The 23440-nt window shown below is 34.5% G+C and overlaps 1 protein-coding gene across 4 annotated transcripts in view; it reads left to right on the forward strand.

Annotated features, from left to right (window-relative positions):
- The first annotated feature begins 11737 nt into the window (after window positions 1-11737).
- The window catches only part of LOC110382001 (allatostatin-A receptor), a 156024-nt gene continuing 144321 nt past the window's right edge, over window positions 11738-23440 (forward strand). For all 4 annotated transcript variants that reach the window (XM_064039737.1, XM_049843744.2, XM_064039726.1 and 1 more), the window contains exon 1: window positions 11738-11948. The gene's annotated coding sequence lies outside the window, so the exon portion shown is untranslated. The remainder of the gene's footprint in view (window positions 11949-23440) is intronic.

Here is a 23440-nt window from a genome sequence, read left to right on the forward strand (position 1 = left end):
TATATAACCCTGTTTTTGGGGGTCGAGTGTATCATGCGACTATATTCCATACTAGCCGTTTTCACGCGGTTTCACCCACTTTCCAAGAACAACTGTCTGTGCTGGGATAAAATATAGCCTTGTTACTCAGGAAGAGTGTAACTTTTCAACAATGAAATAATTTTCCAAATCAGTTCAGTAGTTTCGGAGCCTTTAGGTCACAAACAAAAAAGGTTTTCTTTTTTATTTTGTTAGTAAAGATAAGCTTTACATGCGCATATTGTCTACTAGTATAATTTCAGATTTACAACGGTGACCGAAATTAGTTCTTGGTGATTCATGTTTCAAAGCTTATAAATAAGTAATTGTTTAGCCAGGAAGGTGAAGTGTAGCGAAATAACAACCTTGTTTTATTCGCCGCTATAATGCAAATTGAACTGGCATTACCATGTTGTAGGTAGTAAGGGAAAAGAGGTCTGACTTAAATGTTTCTAGCTTTTGATCCGGTTTGTTTAACACCAGCTTTCACGTTTCACCCGAGGGAACTACTTCCGTACCCGATGGGAAAAAAGAAGTGTGTGTTCCTGGTCCTAAGCTACTTCTGTTTTTGGGTCGTAAATAGTGTAACTACAAATTATTTTCTGTACATTTTTTTCTAATTAAGTACTGTGTCCTGTGCTTTTCTTTAAAAAATAGATCAATTTCTTACCTTTATTGTATGCTTAACAGACCGATACATCATCAGAATCGTTTCAGCTGCAAGTCTTCGATTGATGCATAAAAGGCTTCCACCAAGGTTCACCACTTTGCTCGACCTTCAACAACCTGCATCCACTTCTTCCCATAATTACATACATTCATGCATAAAATGACTTAAATAAGTAGGGACTTATAAATATTTCCCAGAACTTCCACAGAAAGTTCTAGAACTATTAATAGTTGCAATGCAGCTTGGTTATCAAATTTCACGCAACCCGAACCTCGTGTATTTCACACGCTACTTAATTATTATCAAGCCTTATTGCATTGGAAGCATCTTCTAATTTAATTATCCTTGTATTTAAAATAAGCTGTTTTCCCACGGTTTCATCCGTGCCTGTACCGGGATAAAATATGTATATAGAAGATAGTCTTTATGTTATTCGGACCCAGAAGCTACCTCATTGCCAAGTTTTATCATAACCCATTCAGCCATTTCCGCGTAATAGTTAATCAAGAATGTAAGCTAAATACAAACTTTTTACTACTTATTTCATAAATATTTTTGATATATTTTTTGTCAAATTTTAAGAGGCTGACATAGCGGATTTTGCGTTCAAGCCTCATGCAATAGAATGATAATAAAACTCAATATATCGACGCTACTGCAGTCTTATATAATTATCTAGTACATTATTCCACCAAAATCTCCACTCAAAAACCTAGATCATAAAATTCACCTGTCTGCGTACAAAGCTAGCACTATCTGGCTACCCACAACATATGAATAAAGGAATATATCAACCAGAGCAGTGCGTGAGTCGTAAATATAGGTTTGCAGTGATTTACGAGAGCCGCCATTTTGCCGCGACTTTTCATCGTAAAGATAAAAGCTAAGGTATATTGATTTTTATCTATTTACATATGTGTTTTTTCAGGTTGTTTTATGGGGAATGTTTAGGTTATTTAGTTTGCTAAATAAGAATATTATTATTATTTGCTTCGTACCTGGAATACAGGTGTGGGGAAGAATTCTTCCCAGAAGATTTTTATTACTTACTTATACTCTGCAATGCCTCTTTCAGAATAGGCACTATTTCATAAATAATTCCGCCCGTCTGTTTATCTTGTGGCAACTGCGTGGAGAAACTTACATTTAACTGCAATTAATTTACTCTGAGCGACAAAGTTAAATAATCTAGATAGCTTTCAGTCAGAACTTTCATAAAAATATAATATGAAAATATTCACAAAGTATTTTAAGAAATGAAGAAAATAACTTGTTAAAAAAGTTGAAAATACTCGTTCCTTCATATATGTAGGTACTTGGTAAATAGACATTTAAACAAATGTGATAAAGAGGAAACATTTGTTTTTTTGCACCTAACCGGCTCCGAAACTACTGAACCGATTTGATAAATTTCTACACAATTGGAAAGCTTACAGTCTTCTCCGGGAAGCGGGAAAAAGTCCTGTGTTTTTAATATTACGTTAACCCAGGTGACAGTAATTCGAGAACCTAATCAACTTAATAGCTAATACTACCTTAAGACCTAAATATTTGTCCCAGAAAAACTGTCAGTCATCCAAAGAATTTCATGCGGAGACCTCATAAATTCCAATTTGAGACGTACAAGAGATATTTACGAGCATTCTGGTATATTTCCAATTTGTCTTATTTCATGTTGGACTGCTACCTCACCTTGTTACGTTGAATAATATTTTTTGTTATCGCGTTATGTATCTAAAAGTGTATTTTGATTCTTAGCCATTAGTTTTATAGTCTATTATGGTTGGAAAATATGGGGTCTGTTTTAAGGGGGTCTTTTATTGTGTTGTGTGGTTGATAAGACAAACTAACTTGTAGTTGGCGGGTAGTTGCTTTTGTAAAGCTCTGGAGTTTATTTGGAGGTAGTATTACCAGGACAATGCTGGACTTTCTTGGTAGTCTTGTAGGGAATACTATATTTAGTACTGCGTATATTTTAGAACGTTTGCCGTAGCGTGTTTGTAGGGTGGCTGCATTTTAGGGCCTATGCAAAATTGTTATTTTTTTGTTAAGGTTGTGTGTGAGCCCCTTTGACCTAACTAGTAGGTTGTTAATCTGCTTACAATCCTCAATAATAGGTTACTTACAAATAGTAAAAAGGCCACTATTAAAACACTCATTTTTCAAAATAGTGTGTACACAAGCTATCAAGTCACTAAGATGTTATACCATAAAATACAAGTCATATATTTACAGCCCTATCTCAAGTACTAACAAGGTAATAAAGAACTTTGTGCTTACAGAGAGTACTCTTTTAACGCCAAAACAAATTGAAATGGTAGTACAAAGCCTTTGTGAATTGTGCTCAAATTGATACAGAGGAGCTTTCCAACATAATGTGAAATTTAACTTCGTGTAATATATGAATCACGGGTGTTCCTTGGGGTGTTGAGCAGAAGTTGTTTACATACCACTCTTATTTGTGGTGATTTGCAGTATATGAGAATGAATTGCTTAATTTATACTTCTTCCGCCATAATATGACTTCTCTGAGTTTTGATGTTTCTATGTCTATTGTACAGTTATTGTAGTAGTAAGCTAGCCTAAAAATCGTTCACCCCGATCCTATTTTTTTCCTACTGATCCGCTATTTTAAAACGTTGTGTGATGACAATGTAATCTATCAGTTATGAACAAAGATATCACGCAATAGACCTGGTAAAAGTAAGTAGGTTTCAAACCAGACATACGTTTTTGGAGCTTTCCCTATCAAAAGAAAATTAAAGAAGTACCTTTAGATAAGGTTAAATTAAGGAACATTGTTAAACAAGCATGGTAGGTAGTTATTTATTTTGAATGGAAAAATGAGAATTTCACCAAATAAAATTTTCAAAAATATTTTACCCCAAAACACGTAAAAGAAAACAAACACATTTTACATCGAAAACCCTTTTGCACCAGCATTAAATACTTTTCGCAAAATATTTACGATGAACACATAATGAAATCGGTTGAATTTAACTAGTGTTGCGACGCGACTTCGCCCGAGGCACGCCCGCAGCCGGCCCTTGAGCCGCGAATGTGGGACATACAAACATACTGTGTGTGCGTAATATTATCGAGGATGGGTGGGCAAAGGCCTTGCAAACAACTACGCTATAAATAACGACTTGTTATGGTACTTTATGTGGTTGAAAGAAGAATTTGGTGGAAATGGAGTGGGTAGATAGATAGATATTTTTTATTAGGTACACATCATCCTCCGAGCCTTTTTCCCAACTATGTTGGGGTCGGCTTCCAGTCTAACTGGATATAGCTGAGTATCAGTGCTTTACAAGGAGCGACTGCCCTATCTGACCTCCTCAACCCAGTTACCCGGGCAACCCAATACCCCTCGGTTAGACGCCAGTCTGTGGTGGTGTTGTCATTAGGTACCTACACCAATTTTACATTTTTGATCCTATATCTAGTTAAAGCGGGTGACATAATGGGTGGTCTTATCGATCTAAGCGATCTCTTCCAGGCAACCATAGGATGGATTGAGAAGAGATTATACGTTAGGCAGTTAGGCAAAGTGCACACTTGCTCCTGCAATTTGCGTACCTATTAATAATATTATTGTCATAAATACTTAAACTACATATAAACTAAGGGTAGGTTCGAATCCAAGTCGTGTCAGGCTTACCACTTGGTAAGATTGGTTGTCAGTCTTTCTGGCTTCTGATTACCCGAATCTACTATTATCAGATTTTTTGTATAAATGAGCGAATCAATGTAATATTTTTTTCTAAATTTTAAAAGTTAATTATTGTTATTGCTTTGTGTAAATATCTTTTACATTTAAAAATATTATGTACACGTACGAGTACCAATATGTTTTTCAAAAACAGAAATTGATGGGTTTCCAGTTACATGCCAAATAACATATGTACGTGGAAATATAGACGGGAATTAGTATTTTAAATACCTGGAATAAATTCTATGTTAAAATTACTAACTACCAATTGAATTTTCTTCGAATAAAACGTTATGATTCTTTGGAACTACATATTAATGTGAGAGCGAAAATATTTAGTAGTCGTAGTTTTGTGAAATCTATTGACTTGTTTTACGTTGAAAATTTAATCCGCAATAAATCTTTACTGTTTAACTTTATACCTCGAAAACTTACAGTTAGTATTAAAATATATTTCTCAGTATGTGTTTGTGTGTTTAACTTCAAAATTCCTCAAAACTATTGTGAAAATGGTTCGTAATAAATCATAGAACAATTTTTGTTATACCTGGGATTGTAGTCCGAAGCGTGCTACGCATTTGCTATGGCGTAGCGGCGTAGCGTGTTACTACGCAAGCTAAGCTAAGCAGCCATATTGCTTCAAGTTGAAAAATGTCTTTATACTTTATTCCATACTATGCTTTACCCGGGGATTCCTATAAAATATTGATTCCTATTATTATTGATATTTTTGAATTTCACCACTGTCCATTCAATAGCTTTCTTGTAAAATATAGAAAATTCATTTTCATAAATCATCGCATAAATATATTATGTAAAGCCACAATAATTATCTATACACGCAAGATTAATGAATCAATCTATCAGCATTAATTACGCATTAGCTAAGTAAGTGAACAATCTGTGGCCGCTAATATTCTGTGACAATTTCATCCTGTAGGACATTTGCTGTAACCGGATTAAACCGGTTTCGTGGACTGACTAGTTGTGGTCAGACCGTATTTTGAATGAGACTGGTGTAAATAGATGAAAGTACAGAAGTTAAAAATAGGTAATTTTATCAATACCTACGAGTTCCTATCCTTCTTTTTGCCACATAGCTAGAAAACACAGTAACAAACAAGTTAGTTATAAAAGTAAAATTCCAGATTCCAATTCCAAAGTTTTTCAAATTTCAACGAAAAACATATTCCTTTCAAAAATATCATAACCATATTGCACATGGAGCAAGCACAGAACATCATAAAACTTCGAATAAAATCTACTGAGAAAAATAAAAATGGCTGCAACGAAGCTAACTCGTATTCTTCGCGAAACCTCGTTTGTAAACCTCTCGGCGTCAAGTTAAAGTGGAACGATATTACTAACATAAGCTACATAACTTATAACAGAAAGGGTGAGTTTCACCAAGTAACTATAACTATAACAATAACTAAACCTCTTGAAATTGCTGCCCATTGATCAAATCCACGATTTGACAACTGAAAATCGTTTTTTTAACGTTATAAATAAATATTGCAACCCAAGTCTCCTTGGTTACAACCAATTTTTGTATTGGAAAACTGCATAATTTTATCAATATTTTTTCAGTAAATCGTAAGGCAGTACATACAAACTGCATTTTGTTTTATAATACATATGTAGTGATCCTTCTCCTATTTGTTAAACTTCGCGAATAATAGATTTCGCGCCTGCAGACATCTACTCTCCTCCACTCACTCACTCCACCCACAAAACTACTCTATGCACCCGGATTAAAAACCAACCGATCGCCCAACCTATACATGGGCTTTCTAAAATTTCAAATCGGTCCAGTAGTTTCTTAGACAGCGAGTTCAGACAAACCAACCATATCTTTGTATTATAGATATATATCATCATACTTCTTAAGCAGGCTACGTCACAATAATCGAAGTTCAATGTAAAAGGAAATCAATATAGTGAATGAAACTATCAATATAGTAAGTATAGGAGCATATTGATATTCATCGCACAGGAGTCAGCTCAGGCGAGACTCATTACAATAATGCGATGGGGCATTGAGCAGGCGAAGTCGCGGACCAAGCCTATAGTGAAGTTATGAATTCATTAAGCTGTGTAATAAAAATTAACTTGACTGGTACTTTTTGGGATTCCTACCCAAAGGGTAAAACGGGATCCTATTATTTTCGCTCATCTGTCCGTCCGTCCTTCTGTCACCAGGCTGTATGTATCTCATGAATCGTGATAGTTAGAGAATTGAAATTTTCACAGATGATGTATTTTTGTTGCCGCTATAACAACAAATACTGCTAGCTAGCATAAAGAGCTAGATTTAGATTGCTTTTTCACTAAATCAAAGTAGAACTATAGTCCAATATATTGAAAACAAAATAGTCCTACACCGAAATATGTGGCTGTACCCTTAGAGGTAGATACCCTATTAATGGAGTGCCTCCATTTAACGTCTCTAATAGGTACAACCGTATTTGACACCACTAATAGAATATTAACTACGAATATGACTCCCGAAATAAAATATACATGTAGAACAAGTATGTTTTAAAGGCTACACTGAAAACTTAATTTTACTACACAAACATAAATATTTAAATAACTTAATTTTTTCCCACTAAAAATACACAAAGTTTCCACTGAAAAGCGGACTCATGCATGGCTTATGTTTTTCCTGAAAGGCGGTATCATGCATTTAAAGTAAAGTACCTTGCCGGTAGCGTGAACCTACATAATTCGCTATTTTCGGGATTATCTCAACACTGCTCCAACGGATGAGGAAAGCTTGGAGGGTTAGCGTGAAAAGTTATTTGTATTTTTATTTGTATTTGTTTTTAGTAGAATAATATTACTTTGGTTGAGATGTTTCTTTTAATTATATCATTGTAAAGTGTTATGGTAACTCTCAGAAGTTATCAACCACACTTTATAAACCATTATGGCTTACAATACATCTACTAATTGTTGTCAGTGATTTATAAATGCATTGATGGAAACAAATTAAATATTTTTTGGATGTATAACTAAGAAAAGACAATACCAACTGGTATACTTGCGAAGAAACCACCATTCTGACTCGCTCAGGTATCGAATAGTTCACATAATTTACATTTGGAACTACCATGTGACCACTGAAAGCATCAAAATTATAAAGTCAAATCATTTATTTTTTATTTAGGCCTTTACTAAATAATAGTTTGTTATCTAGAGTGGAAAATACATTATGTTCTTATTTAGTTGCGCGCAGTACTTTCCAACGGCTTGTATATATTATAACTGTGGCCAACTTAATTTAGCAGCGCCACATATTTTGGAAATGGTTCAACCGCTTGTGAATACTGACGAGTTACGGATTACTTTATGTGACGATGATGATGCTGTTTTATGGTGTAATACACCATTTTATATGGCAACTAGCTTCCACCAATGTTTTCACCCGTATTTCGAGGGCATGAATTCGTGATCATGGACAAAAAGTATCATAAAGCCTTTCGCGATAAATAGGCTATCTAACATTCAACTATTTTTTTATTAAATGATAGGGATAGAATTTTATCAACTGGAAAATAACGCAATAAAATTATAACATCTTTATAAAGTACGAGAATATTAAATACTTTTAATAAATAGCCAACTGTTTTAATAAAAGGTTTTTCTTTTAATTTGGTTAAGAAAAACTAATAAAACTTCTTACGAATCTAAAATTCTAAGTGAACTGAAAAAGGTCTCATTTAGGTATTCTTGAGTGGCAATATTTTAGCCAGTAAAATATATTAAAATCTTGAAAATCAAACATTTACATTTTAGGTATTTCTTTAGTGTTTAATTAAAATACTCTGCGCCGTGGTGACCTAGATTTTCGAGTGCGGGTTTAGAACCTGTCGAGTACTAATATGACTTTTACAAAGTCAAATATTTAAATATGTAACAGCGCTTTCACATTAGCGAATTTTGACGAGCCAATACGCACCATTTTTTTTGCGACACATGTCGCGGCAAAATTCTCTGATTCAAGTGTTTTCTGATGTACTGGGAGTTATCTAATGCTGATTCTACAGTCAAGTCTACACTATCACTCAAGGGGATTCGTGATTTCAGACTAAGGTTTCTTGAGCTATTTTTTCCCTCGCTGTCAGTCATTGATGTCTAAGATACATGGGAAGGTACGGGCCTTTTTTGTTTTTAACGACGTCAAAAATCATCAAATGACCCCTCCCGCTGTGGGTTAGCAGCGGTGAGGGAGTGTCAGACTCTTACTGACTAAAAACCGTCGTGTTCCGTCATAGGCCTTTTATGTACCAGGGCCACGGTATCTCTTTCGAACAACCCGCAGCAAGGTACGGGCCTGACTTGAAATAGAAATTATTTATACTTAAGACTCATACCTTATACCTTTATCTCATAGCCTCGTACCTCGCAACAGTTATGTAATATCACAAAATTTTAAAAAGAAAAACAAATGAACAATAAAAGATTACAATACCTGAAAAAAGACACAAGAAAGGCTTCAATATTGAACAATGAAAAGATGAAAAAATTCCGTACAATTCCTTATAAACCATTTTCAAGTCTTAGCTTAAAGAGCTTTCTTGGAAGTGGGCGTTAGTAACCTCCTGTTCACAAGTACTAGCTATTTCCCGTGATTTTACATGCATTACTGGGTTTCTTAGGTTATGGTAGCCTACAACCGTGTATAGAGTACTATCTATCTCCATACCAAACTCTTTCTTTGGTTAAGTTTTCCATTCAGATTCCGTTTCATATCACATTTACATACACATCCATAAATTATATACCTAAATCTTCCTTACGAATCCTCTATTAATGAAAACCTGCACATTCCTTTTTGACTTTTACCAACAGTGAAATTTGTTTAAATTCGGTTCAGCGGTTTCGGAGCTTGTAGGGTTCAAACGAACAAAGAAAATGTGTCTATTACCCCTATATCAGTATACATAAAAGAATCCAATAGTGAGGCTACCGCAAACAGACCAACTCTTCAGCTTCATACTATTAAGTATAGACATCTAAGTAGTGATATATCAGAATAACTTACCCAGTGTTAACCTATTATATAGCCATGTTCAGTTTACACGTGTGCCATTGTTTTGTTTAGAGGTTATCTCGATAAGGTTCACTGGCTGTTGTTACGCACCCGTATGTTGTTGCTTATGATTAACTTTCTGTTATAAGGATAAGATAATTAACAGGGCACACGGGGCTTTAGGTAGGTATATTTTGGAATAAATATCGCAAGCTAAACCTTTCTGTAATAATTGACTGGTAAGGTATTTACAATACTTGTAATAATATTATAAGTCGAAGAGTATGTTTGTAGTCACTCAGGAAATATTGTGTTGATGTGAGTAAATATTATTTCAGTGTTAGGCAGGAAAACATAGGTTCATAAAAAGCGAAAGCTAGTCTACTCCTATTTTTAGTACATGACAGAGTTTGTATTCGTCAAAAAGTATGAAAAAATTGATGAAGTGATTCGGTGGTTGATTTTGTTATAATTTCAACTGTTAAAGACAAATGTGTTTTTGAATACCTACTAAATATTCGTTCTTTACCGAAAATATGCATAACTAAGTTAACTAACATACCCATGTATTTACTTGCAGCAAAAATATTTTGCTTTTTTAAAACGCAAGCCTCTGAAAAAACATTTTTATTTCATCTTTTGTGTCAAGCGTGACACTAATTCTAAAACCCATAGGACGACACCCGACTTTTGTTTTCTTTTACGTCATTATATGAGTACTAGCTTTTGCCTGCGACTTCGTCCGCATTAATAGTTCTCTTGGCTATTATAAATACGATATATTAGATACAATGTGATTAAGTATCTGATTGACTAAGGAAGTATATGATTCTATTCGTCATCAGCATTGCTATACTGCGTGCTGCGGACTCTTCTCTGAAAAGGAATGAACGTAAATCCGTAAATCAGATTTCAGACTTTCAGGACCATTTTACACTATAATTTACCTAAATGATAACTTTACGAACTCAGGCTGAAAAAGACCAAAAACAACTTCAATGTAGTTTCAGGTCTTTTTTTCTATCTTTTCAGCGGTATACCGTAACAAACCAACTCATTTTCGCACATATGATGTCAGTATTTCAGGACTGCATTCCGTTCCCGTCAGACCTTGGCGCCAGGTCTTCATAAAAGGGAATACATAATGCTCATTAGTAACGTCGTGATGCCGCGCAAAGGTGACCGTGTTTTGTTTTAGCGTGTGACGAGAGAAGGTACTTGGAGAAGTGTTTATGCTGTAGTTTCTGCTAGTTGCTTATATTTTAGACGAAATTTTTGAGGACGAGATAGCTATATGTAGATGATACAATTGATACAAATGCGCGTGTGTGTGTTGTGTCACTGTGTGGGTGGCGTGGAATAGGTAGATTCTTTTGTGTTGTTTTGATGTTTGTAAGTTTTTGATACTAGCTTTGTCCCTGTAGTATAGAGATTTTTTTACAGTTGAATTATACTCTCAATTTGCAAGTTTTATGATTTTATAGAAATGAGCCCTTCAGCTTTGAAATTAAGAGCGTAACACGTAAAAAGAATATGGTAAAACTGTTCACAGTGTCTACGATAAATGCTTAGCTATCAGACCATAACGCTAAAGCTCTTATGAAAGGTTAGAAACTTGTTGCATGATGTTTAATATGTCCTGTAAAAAAGATACTCTGAAAAATTCCAGAAAAGTGTAGTTTAACGATTCTGACAAACAATATAGTTACAACTAAAGATCAAGTTAATATTTCCTCAAAACTTTAATTAGCATTTCAATACACCTACTAATTTTATAGCATGACTTACTTTTTGAACTAATTTAATTTATCTATTAACCCTATTAGAAAGTTAAGTTGCGAAACTTGGCCTATACCTTTGATGTGTGAGACTATCCCTTTCATAAGTATTCCAATCATGACAGCAAGTTAGCAAAACAATCGACCAAGAACTTTCGAACAATCTTTCAAAACTATTTTCCAATATAAAGGCTGAAAGATCACCTCTAACAGCCAAAAGCTTCATAAATTGTACTGAAGAATATAATAATAGCAAAAAACTATCACAATAACAATAAATGGGGCAATTTCCTAACGATAACGTATCACTGAAAGTTACACCATGCATTTATCTATCGACCAATATCAATCACGGCCCAACGCTTTCACAAAATAAATACAAAGACAGTCTCCAGGTATCATTGGGTCAGATTTCCTGATGTTCAAACAATATTTCATTACATACGTATTACAGTAAATATTTGTCGTCGTCCACTCCGGATTTTTCTTCCTCTGTAGAAAATCTCGCGACGGCAGTTGCTGATTGGCGGGCGGACTGAGAGGTCGTGCATCGCGCACCCACTACCCAAGTGTGTTACGTTCGAGATTCAAATTTTAAATTTCGTATTTACTGCGTGTGAGTTTTTTTTTGTTCTAGTGTTCGGAATTTGAATTTGAAAGTGTAGTGTGTGTTTTTTTTTTGACTTGAGTGGGTGACACCGGCCGGTGAGAACTCAAAGAGGATGTAAAGTGAGTAATTAAGTAACTTTTATTGCTGGCCACATGTGGTCGCATTAATTTTATCTGTTTGCCTTTTCGTGTTAACATGAAACTACGTGTTTTTTTTTAATATCTGCCTGTACTTTAATGTAGTTTTTGCGGAGCCCGCAAATTAATTCTGAATATATTTTTGGTGAATAAGTTGTAGCAAAAAAAAAAAGATATAAAATGGCAGAGGTAAATTATTATAATTAATCTTTAACATTTTAAAATTATTATATGAGACGAAAAAAATAATTTGTAAATCAATATTCAGAATAAAATATTTAAATAATGGAGAAACAAATTGAGGCTTAAAATGAGCTATTGATTATTCTTAAAACCCTCATTAACATTGTTCCAATTTAATGTTTAAATCTGAACAATTTTCCTTGAATTTCAGCAAACTTTTCATGATATTTTACTTACAAATCGTGTGTATTAATTACGGGTTTAATTGAAAATTACTCGGAGAACTCTTATTTAGGAAATCTCGGGAAATTATATACGTACCTACATATAAATCAAAAGGTTGGTTCAAATTAATTATTTGGTTCATTAGCTTATATATTTCTCATATTTGTGTGTGATAAGAATATTTTAGCAGTGTACGTAATATGTTAAAATGACAAAAATGTAGACATCTTTTAAGAAGTTTATAAATGTCGTAACTTTTTATGACTATAACTTTTTATCAAGTTTATTTTTGAGAATAATACTCTCTAGGCATTTTTCATCTTATTTGTTTATTTTTAAAACATTTTCAGCAGGAGACATTTACATAGATTATATTTTATTGGATCCTAGGGTATTGTACTGTCTGTTTTTTTAAGCTTACATACCCCTGACCTTTACACATTGATGAATTGAACATTTTCAATTATAAACGTACGATACACATAGACGAACAATATTGTAACACTTAGGGTCAGTTTTATAGGTTCCAGATAAAGTTCTAGATTGCTATCTGACAGATAATGTCTCAGAAAAGTAGTCAAAATTAAAATCATTTCTTTATCATTATCTGTCAGATAGCTATCTAGAATTTTATCTGGATCCTTTCAAACTGGCTTTAACCAAGTTTTTGGTGAACGGAACCCAATGATTATGTTGCTTTAGTGTTGCTTTACGTAAAGTTATGCGGAACTCTAAAACTGTAGTGTTTCAGTGTTATTCCGCGACATAATTAATCGTAATAAAATAATCATTAGTGAGCTGTTAATTGGTTGAACGATCGCGTCAAATGTACGCGTGGGAGTAGTTTATTGAAGTTAACTGTATTACTGGAATATCAGACAGGTTGACATGTGAAATATGTATGTGTTTAGTGCGTAGGTTTTACCAAATTGTATTTATTCATGGATAATAGTTCTATGCGGTTCTGTCCTCACCCTATAAAGTAGTTTCTGTCCTTTCTAAGTCTCTGGGATATCTATGTAAGTACCAAATCTCTCTATTTTCTCACTCTCATTGGCTTATGAGATGGCTATTCGACACTACCTCATTGGTCTGATTTTCACATCTGCGCAATTGCTGTTCGGTTCCCGGGCCGAAATCACTTTCTAAGTTTTAGTAACTTTATTTCCAAAGTATGGAAGTTGGTGATTCGAAGCCAAATGTTTTTATTTCATATAGAGGTGATTGATACTCCCGTGCATCACAGAGCACGTTAAGGTCCTGCGCCGGACCTTTCTTCGGTCGTCACCCATCGGACTAAGAGAGTGAAATTGCTTGTGCACTATAAGATGTCCTGCGCAGCTAACTGAACTCCTTATACAAGACCAGCCGCCATAACCGACAATAGCTAGGCCACCATTATATCCATATAACGGTAATCGCCACCAATTGCCGCTAATACGATACACAGACACCTCAATAGAGGATTCGGTCGGCTGATTCACAATGGCGTCCACAAAACACAATTTAAATGATTTACGTTGATCCCATCGGGGAGTCTGTATGTCGCGGTCGCTATTAGGTCCATACAAACACGGACCCGGTCCGTGGGATATACAAATATTTGTTGTGATGCGGGAATCGGACTCGATAATGGCAGAATAGTAGGTGGATTTATTTTATACGGTGTGTTGTCTGTGGTTTTGCTTGTGTGAAGGAAAATGTAGGACAATATATGAGGATTTTGAGTGAGAGTTCCATAAATTGCAGTTGATTACAATAGACATACTGTATTAATGTTGTACCTAGTGTGAACAACAGGATCACAAAACTATCAAATAATATAAATCCATTTTTGAATATCTATCATAAAAAATTAAATCTATTTAAACTTCTCAATAAACCAGAATTATAAATAGAACACCACTACTAAAAATACCTTTCAGGAGTCTCAAATCTAGTCCGAACAAGTAAGTTTAAAATAGTTATCAAACTCAAATATAGTAAAGAGAATATGAATGCCAAAAAAATGAATATTAACTAGGTACTGAAAGAAAAGATGAAAATTGAAAATTATTATTTCGATGCGAACATTTCATTCAATTCCCGATTTCGATACAGATATGATCCCGTGAAATAATTTAAGAGTGAAACAATAAAGCAATCATTTAATATCGATGATTCTCGATTCTCATTCGATTAAAAGTGGGGAAGTCTCGAGAGATTGGAATGAATAAATGAGAGAGTAATTTATTATAGGTATTGTCGCAAATGGATTGCACTGTGAGAAATTAAATGCTGATTAATTATTTTGCAGACAAGTGCAAGTAATTAATATTTTGTTGTTTACAATGTTACAATAAAATATGCAAGGCCGTCTTTACTACTCGATCACTGCAAACTAAACTGTTGGTCGATAGTTGTCCAAATCGTTTGCTGAAAGTTTATTTTGAAGGAATCTTTTTAAACGCCCGTTTTTCATAAAATTGCTTTTTGTTGTTTAAATAAAAACTGATGTGCGTTGTCTTCGAACTGGGGCCAAAGTCGTTTTGATTCCTGCCGGTTACCTGGTCGTTGGAATGCACTATAATTCATCTCCATACTGATTTATGAGCCTATTTGTACTATCAAACTATTAGCGAACTAAAAGTTCTGCAGTATGCGGGAGCACTAGATGAAAGTTTTCTTTTTTATTCCAGTTTGTGAAGATAAGGCTCGCGTTGGTGACACTTATGTCAGAAAAACCTACACTACTAAAAAAACACCATTCACCCTAAACCATTAACATAACACTTTGACCTTTTATAACCCCAAACCTACCAAGCTACGACACTTATATGTAAATACTTAGAGTACCCCCTTAGAGCAGACTGCAAACCTTTAGTCGGCCGACAGTTTGTTTGAAGCTCATAAATCAGAAAGAAGATGAATGCTAGTGGTAAACACATTACACAGACCGGTACTTAGCCGGTTTCAGATGGCACGTTAAACTGTAGATCCCGGCTGTCATTGAACATCCTTGGCAGTTGTTACGGGTAGTCAGAAGCCAGTAAGTCTGACACCAGTCTACCCAAGAGGTATATATGGTTATTGGGTTTGCCCGGGTAACTGGGTTGAGGAGGTCAGGTTGACAGTCACTTCTTGTAAGACACTGGTACTCAGCCGCAGCCGGTTAGACTGGAAACCGACCGAAACATAGTTGGGAAAAGGTATCATACCGACTGAAAACTATAATTGGAATAATTTTTTTCTTTAAAAAGTTATCGGCAAACATCGTGTCAACTGTCGGCCGACTGTTTAGTATGCAGTGTGTAGATACTCTTAAGGTATGAACAGCCATGAGAAGGGTCCACCTTTTTGCTGACTGACATAAAGGTGACATCATAGCTTTAAAGGATTATACTATGGAAATACTGCCTTGTCACCTAGTTTTAATACTTTGGTAGAATTTTGTGATGAAAATAATCCTACATGAATTAATACTAGGTTGTTGGTATTTGGGTGGACTTAGTCCAGTATTAATTTATGTTTTGTTTTATAAATATGCCTTCATATTCATTCTAAAAGTGACCTTTTCTCTATAGGTATGTGAAACACAATTCGTGGCATGAATTTACAATAACAAAAATACCCGGTTTCTAAAAATGGGAAACCATTCGTCTTGCTTACGGACGCCAGTTTTCACGACTTTTCAGTATGGTTTGTCAAGCACAAAACTAATAGTTAACTGATTATATACAAAGTGCCAATTATAAACTCAAGTAGACTAGATAGATAAGTAGCTGTGGCAATATTTTTTGTAGCCTATGTCTAATACAAGACCTTTTTCAGCTTACATGATGTAGAGCTTGATGAAACCTTGATAAAAAAGCTAGCTTCTATTTGGGGTCGTAGTTTTTGTTCACGAGGAACTTAACTGTTATCTAGGACAGTCTGGGATGAAGGACGGATCTTTGAGTCATATGTAAATTATTATTAAAATAAAGAACATTGACAGTGTGAGAAGTTTTTTTACAAAACCTTGAAGATAGACTATGGCAGCATCATATTTTTTAACAATGAACTTTACATTGAAAATGATGAAAAGCTATTGAGTAATTGGGTCATTCAAACGCTATTTACGGAATGTAACAAATAAAAAGTATTAGTTTTAAAATATAAATATTCAAAACAAACAGTAAACTAATATGAAACATCAAAATTGGAAACAAAATTGGGGTAAGCCAGGCCAAATATAACGTTTTTGCTGAACGTGACAGTTAGTAAAGTTTTATTTATTTTTATTCGTTTAATTAGTTAAAAAGTTACTAGTGTACAAAATATAAAATTAAAAACTTTTCTGTTTTAGTTACATGCTGTCAAATTAAAACTAACACAAAAATAAATGTAAAAATAACGTGTCACGCGTAGCAGTAGATCCTTGCTGAAATCTCGAAGCTTCATACATAAAAAACGCGTTGTAAGTTAAAACTTTTAATTAACTGTGTTCTTTCTTTCTTTCTTTGGAAAGTAGCAAAAAGTTTTTAAGCCACTAAAAGTGCGAGCATGTCGTTACAGACTTTAATATACTTTGGGCTGGAAATGGGTTTTTGTGAGTGCGAGAAAATTGGTACTGTTACACGCCCTGTATGATAAGATGTTATATCAAATTGACGTCTTTTGAAGTCTTGTAACAAGTACACGAACAATGAAATTGTTTCATCTGAACAATAAAGTATTTTTTTGTACTTGATTTTTTTATTTCTTTTTAGGAAAGGACTTGCAAAATATTTTCCTTTTTGTAATACATAAATCGTAGTTTAAATAATAACTTAAAGTGTCAAATCTAAAAATTATAATATATTAATATTACATTTTATGCAAGCCACTTTATCACAAAATTCCTTGCGGTAAAATTTTGGAGATAAGCCAACATATCCGCATACTATATTACCATGAAATATTCTTGTATTAGATATTAAATTGAACCACAATTCATACAAAATGTCTAGCTTATTATAACAAGAAGTTTTCAGAGTAAAACAGAGCTAAGTAAAGTTAATTATTTACTTTTAATTACAGTGTGTAATTGCTTACAGGCTCGGTAAGCCAAAATTCTCAAATGAGCACGCATGACTACACAAAACCGCGATTAATCTAGTCAGTAGTAATCTGATTGAGTTTAACCGACATGCCTCATAAATACTGATTATTATTACATACTAGTCATTGCCCGCGGCTTATGTAATAATAGAAGTATGTAAGTATACATACATAAGTATGTAAATGTAACTTATAATCACCATGGGGACTTTATCTCTAAGTTACTTTTGGGATTTATATTACTACTAGTTACCGCTTCTGGTTTCATCCGAGGAAACTACAGTATAAAAATAAGTTTCCCACTAAAATATAAAAAAATGATATATGTAGGTATAAGCTATGTTACTGCCAAGTTTTACTAAAATCTGTTCAGCCATTTGCGCGTGAAGAAGTAACAAACATACACACATATATAAGCGTGATGGCATTTTGAAAATTTTGTAAAACGTGGGTGAAACCGCGGTCAATAGCTAGTCACAGCCATAAATAGAAGATATTTATTGATGGAATATTAATAGGTGGTAAAGGGTAGGCCGCCATCTTGGAAATGTGTTAAATGACTTGGATTCGAAGTGACAGCTTTGGTTAACCCCGTAATGTATGGCAATGACGCACTTTAGATGAAACGAGCGAAAGTCTTAGAGTAATAGTAAATTGTGGAAGAAATTGCGAGGTTCAGCTGTTACTTGGTAAGGTCAGATTGTGGATGGATGATCATTTGTACTTACGTAAAGATTAGGTTTTAAGTTTTTTTACTTGTCATCAGACAAAAAATCTCTTCGAAAAGGGAGATCCGTTTCCATTTGGTGCTATGAGAATAGTACATAGTTCTAGTAAATAATGAACTACCTAATCTGAGCCTGCGTTCTGTACCTTTATTGAACCTATACTTATTTTTTTTTGTGAAAACCGCATGAAAGTCCGTGAAATCGTTTTCGAGTTTATCGAATAGACAGACACCGAGACGACTCTGTTTTAGAGAGGTATCACTATTATATCGTGATAGTGATAGTGTTATCTAACAATTGACCTTATAACTATTTCACCGAACTAAAACATAATCTACCCAACTTAGCTCCACGTGGAAAATCCCAACAACTACATATAACCGAGCAACTACATAAAACCTTTATGTATCCTAAGCCGTTGTTCGCTTTACATTGCTCGTTCTAAAGCTCAACAAAAGAGTAATGGTCCATTGTGATGCTCAATGTCTCGAACACAAGCAATTTGTCGCCACTTAGTCGCTATAACTTTCTTCCTGAATGTTCTGATGGTAGCTAGAATGGTTTGGTTGTTACCGTTGGTGTTTTTTGAATAGTAATGGGTGATGGGTGGTTGTTTGTGGTTAAAATGTCAAAGAGGAGCTTATAGCTGAACTGTGCTTTAGTTGTTGACACTTGTGATTTCTGTTAAAATAGTGAGCAGTAGGTAAGATTTTTTAGATGTAAAAAAAAGATGATGATTCGTTAGTAACTGCATTCCTATAATATTTTCTCTATAAATCTATTAGCTATCCAATCTAGACCATCTGTCAACATATTTGCCGCGTTTTCAAGTTTAAAAAGCGTTTTAAAAGTCTCATAGTACCTACAACTACATGCTTCATTTCTTCGCAAGTCCACGTACCTACTAGATACGAATCCCACCATCCGCCTCTCCAATACCCGATCAAATAACCAAACATTCACCACCACACAATATTACCAGCACATCGTATTTAATCCATGTTAAACGCTCAGCAAACACCAAGCCCTAATGATTTCCACGCAAGCGAGGATTCTTCGCGTTTCAATATATGCGGTACATTTATTGCTGCAAATCGACAACCGCTGGGATTAAGATCTGAGCATTTCGAATTTTAAATCGACAACGTTATAAAATTATTACAGAGGTGCCGTAACGTAAAATCTCCTAAGAAAGTAGTGCATCAAAATGAGGGGGCCGAAGAACTTTAGCCTCTTCGCCTTTATGCGCCTTCTTCGGGCTCAATATTTTATTTGTTATACCTAAAATCGTTGAAACATGTCTCGTTAGTTCATTAGTTAGTCTCGTTAGTTTTTTGTTCATGGCCACCGTACGCATTTGACTAAGAAGAAGGCGCCTGACCTACCCGCATTATGGCATCTCCGGTCATCTTTCCTTACTCCATGGCTTAGTGCGTTCCATACCGCCATCTTGGATTTAGAATTCGGAATTTCGGATATTTGGCAGTACCCGTTCATTCAGCGTGAGGGTTACATAATTCGTAGTTAATTTGACTAAAGCGTTTCCCTGTACTTTCGGAACCCAATTATTTTGCTGTAAATTGGGGTGTTATGAAACTATTTGAGCAAGGTAGTTCCAGGTGTAGGGTAAGGGGTAAGATCATTAACCTTTTGGTCTACTGCTTGAATTTGATGGAGGTACGTTACTTACTTACTGTTGAAGTGAGTGAGTTTCTTTGAGAAGTGAGAATAGTTTTCGAATTACAGGAACTATGGAATAACAAGAAATCTTTGAGGAGCGAATTTTTGTTTGAATTATGAAAGTAAGCTTTTGAATAGTGGTTATCAGCAGTGAAATGTATGCTTATGAAAATGTGATAGAACAATTTACAGAAATAAAAATACTCAGTACTTACAATCACTCAGTTCTCCAGAATATTTCGCAAAGCACAATAAAACAACATGTAACTCTTTAGATCGTCAGAAAACTCGGTCTGAGCTGTCTCCACAATAATCTCGAAGATATCTTACAACGGATTATGTACTTTTCGTAGCATTTCAATCTCTTTTAATATAATACGATCTTTTCGCCGGGTTTTTTAGCACATTGCTTGCGTTTGAAGGGAAACGTTGAGAAGTAATTGTGTGGAATTCGGATAGAGTTAACACATATTAATTGTAGGAATATATGTATGTATCGCTTTTCAACTGTTTTGTTTATTTTTGTATTGAGAATAATATTTCATTTTACGATTACAGAGCTGTTTGTTGTTCTTGGGGATGTCAATTACCGGTCTCGTAAATTGATACTCGACATAATTTATATGGAGTCAGTGTCAAAATTCAATCATAAATATTAAAATTCATTAAGAAATTCATTTTTTTTTTTTGGAAAACACGGCACGATAAAAGAAACCGTGATTTTTAAGAAGGAATAAAATACAGGGAAGTACACACTCATTCTATTGGCCACAAGAAAAATAAGATTATTCCTTTGTAACAGAAATGTTTCCTTAATTCCTATTACATGTAAGTATTACTACATTACATTTTACCATTTTCTATTCTATCAGCTCAATACATCATTTCGCTGTCAGCAAAATACCGGGACTTGAAAAAGTAGGATCCCTATATAAATATTAACCAAGTTTCCCTTTCATTGTTCAGCAGGCTATTTCGGCTATTAGCATATAGCCAACTCTACACCACCTCGGTAGGTCTTTTGAATCTGATTATGAAATAAATTAAAGTCAGCTTTTCAAATGTGAAAAGAATTTTAATTGGCCAATTTTTTTACCGATAAAATTTTCTCCAAAGAGCAGAATTGATATTATCAAAATGTATGATCTGAAGCACACTTTGATAGGCATAGATTTGTATATGAACAAGATTTAAATTAGCTTTACCGAGAAATCGAATATCGTTGAGATCGTGTCTTTGGAATCGATTAGTCAAGTCTTAAGATCCAATGTTTAATAAGCAATGCAATAGCTTTGATAAGTATTTCACAAGAAAAAATACTGTATTTTAAGTGGAAAATTAATCAAATGTTAAGTACCTCTACTAGAGTTCAGGTATATTAAAATTGATATTGGATTAAGAACGAAGTAAACTGTCTTTGAATTTGATTCAAAGTTGAAAAAAAGGGACCCAAATTGTAAACGATCGTCAATCTGTATATAAAGGTAAATAAGGATGATATTTCCTTGAATGTATTAAGATAAGTTCTGGTGGAGAATCAAAGCAACAAAGTAGAATTGTTTACAGCATATTGAACCTTATCTGCACAAAGATAATACGAAAACGGATGCCGGTGTAAGGACCTAACTCGGTGAAAATCTCCAATTTGTGACCAAAATTGCGTCACAAAAAATTACAGCGTAGATTTTCTTTTAAAAACAAGAACAAATGTTTTCTTTCATGAAACTCGCCGGATGATCCGAGTTTATTCACAAACAGTGTTCTGTTTTGTTAATTCACTTTTCTTTTGTCACATTTGAGGGCTTTTGGACAGTATGCTTGTTTCACAGACTTTGTACATTTTACGCTGATGATGTTAAGATGTTCAGCATAGGCACTTAGGTATGCTAAAAATTGACAGTGTGTTTTTGCATTGAAATGCCTTAACCTATTCAGATAAAGCTTGGCGTGGTGGTACGTTGATACCAAATTGACTTGAGAAACTGCGTGAAAACGGCTCTGTCACTTAAGGTTTCCATCACAATTTTGCTATGGACGGAACTATTTCGATCGACCGCTTAATAACAGTAACCTAAGTTAACCTTATTTCTTTAATGGACTATCTGACACAGACAGATTTTTTGACGATTATTTCCTTAGGTAAGCGCATGACATCAAATAAACAATCTCTTCAACTTTATCACATTAATTCACATAAATTCAGGCTCCAGCTACTTGATAGATATTATAAAACAGAAAAACCTATTACCATTCAAAACGAGTTCCTCAACCAAAGCAAATGAGACAGCCAGCACTTATGCACCAGTTCTCCGCACCATTCATCTCAGTCTAGTACTTAGTCTTTAAAATAAATTACCTCGAGTAAAATAATACCGCGAGTGGTACCCAGTGATAAAAACTGTCATACTCTCTGATATATAGCGGCGGGAACATTTGTTTTGGGATCAGTCACAGTGAGAAAGTTGGTGATTTCATAGATGAACGAATGAAACTTTTTCTTCGTTTTTTTTCTTTTTGTTTGTGGGAAAATCTTTTTGAGAAAAAAAGGGTAGTATTTAGGTATGTGTAATTTTATATGTCGATGTTTGTTTGCATTGAAGTACTATGGCTGATTAACTGTACCCTCTGTTTCACTACGTACCTGCGAGAACCACTTTACGCAACCGGGTAAAAATAAGCCTAAGCATTTTTTCTGAGTTTAGATTATTTGTATACCTCATTTAAACCGATTGAGTTTTGACGTCAAAGCGTGGCAGATAGAAATACAGTAAGTTAAGCATTCATAACGAAAATATTTTTACCAAAAAAAAAAATTGTGATACAAAAATATTCTTACAAATAAAAATTAACAATCAAAAACAGCGAAAGCAATAACACAGCAATTCATAAAATTAGCCTCCTTCAGAAGTTTCCTCAGGCCATTCTGAAGTTCCCAACGAGAAGTACTTAGGAAATGAGGGGCATTTGTTTAAATGACTTTTGTATCGAAAAAGGGTAAGAAAGGACCAGCTTAACGTCCCTCGAATCAAAGAAACAAATCATGATACTTGTGTCCCTTATCGATAAAGAAAAAAGGGATATTTTATGCGTCGATTCGACAGAAAGATCCGTTCAGAAATAATGCATATACGATGTCCCTAGTGGCTTTACTTGTAAGCGGATTTAGGATTTCTTAAATGCTTAGGAAGATGGATTGTTGTATTTGTAATGTGGATATGTAAGACGTTTTTGAAATACTAGTTGTTCGCCGCGACTCCATCTGCGTCTCCAGGGAACTAAGATATAAGACACAAGAGACATGATACGCGGATAAAAAATATAAGTATGTCCTTTCTCAGTGTCTAGATTTAATGAGTTCATTTATATCGGTTTAGTACTACTGGCTCAAATTGGCTCTGTCTATCTGTCCGGCTGTTACCGGACAGATAGACAGACAGAGTTATTTTCCGGGAACCTTTAGCACTGATAAAATGGTTTCTCTTGTCTGTTAGTTGTACTCTCGGCATGAGATTTCCGACCATTGACCACACTTACCATACCTATTGCAAAGATCCACGTTAATACATCAAAAACTGCAAGTTTCGCATCTTTACTTGA

The sequence above is a fragment of the Helicoverpa armigera genome, chromosome 2 (assembly GCF_030705265.1).
Source record: "Helicoverpa armigera isolate CAAS_96S chromosome 2, ASM3070526v1, whole genome shotgun sequence".
In the NCBI taxonomy this organism is placed as follows: domain Eukaryota; kingdom Metazoa; phylum Arthropoda; class Insecta; order Lepidoptera; family Noctuidae; genus Helicoverpa; species Helicoverpa armigera.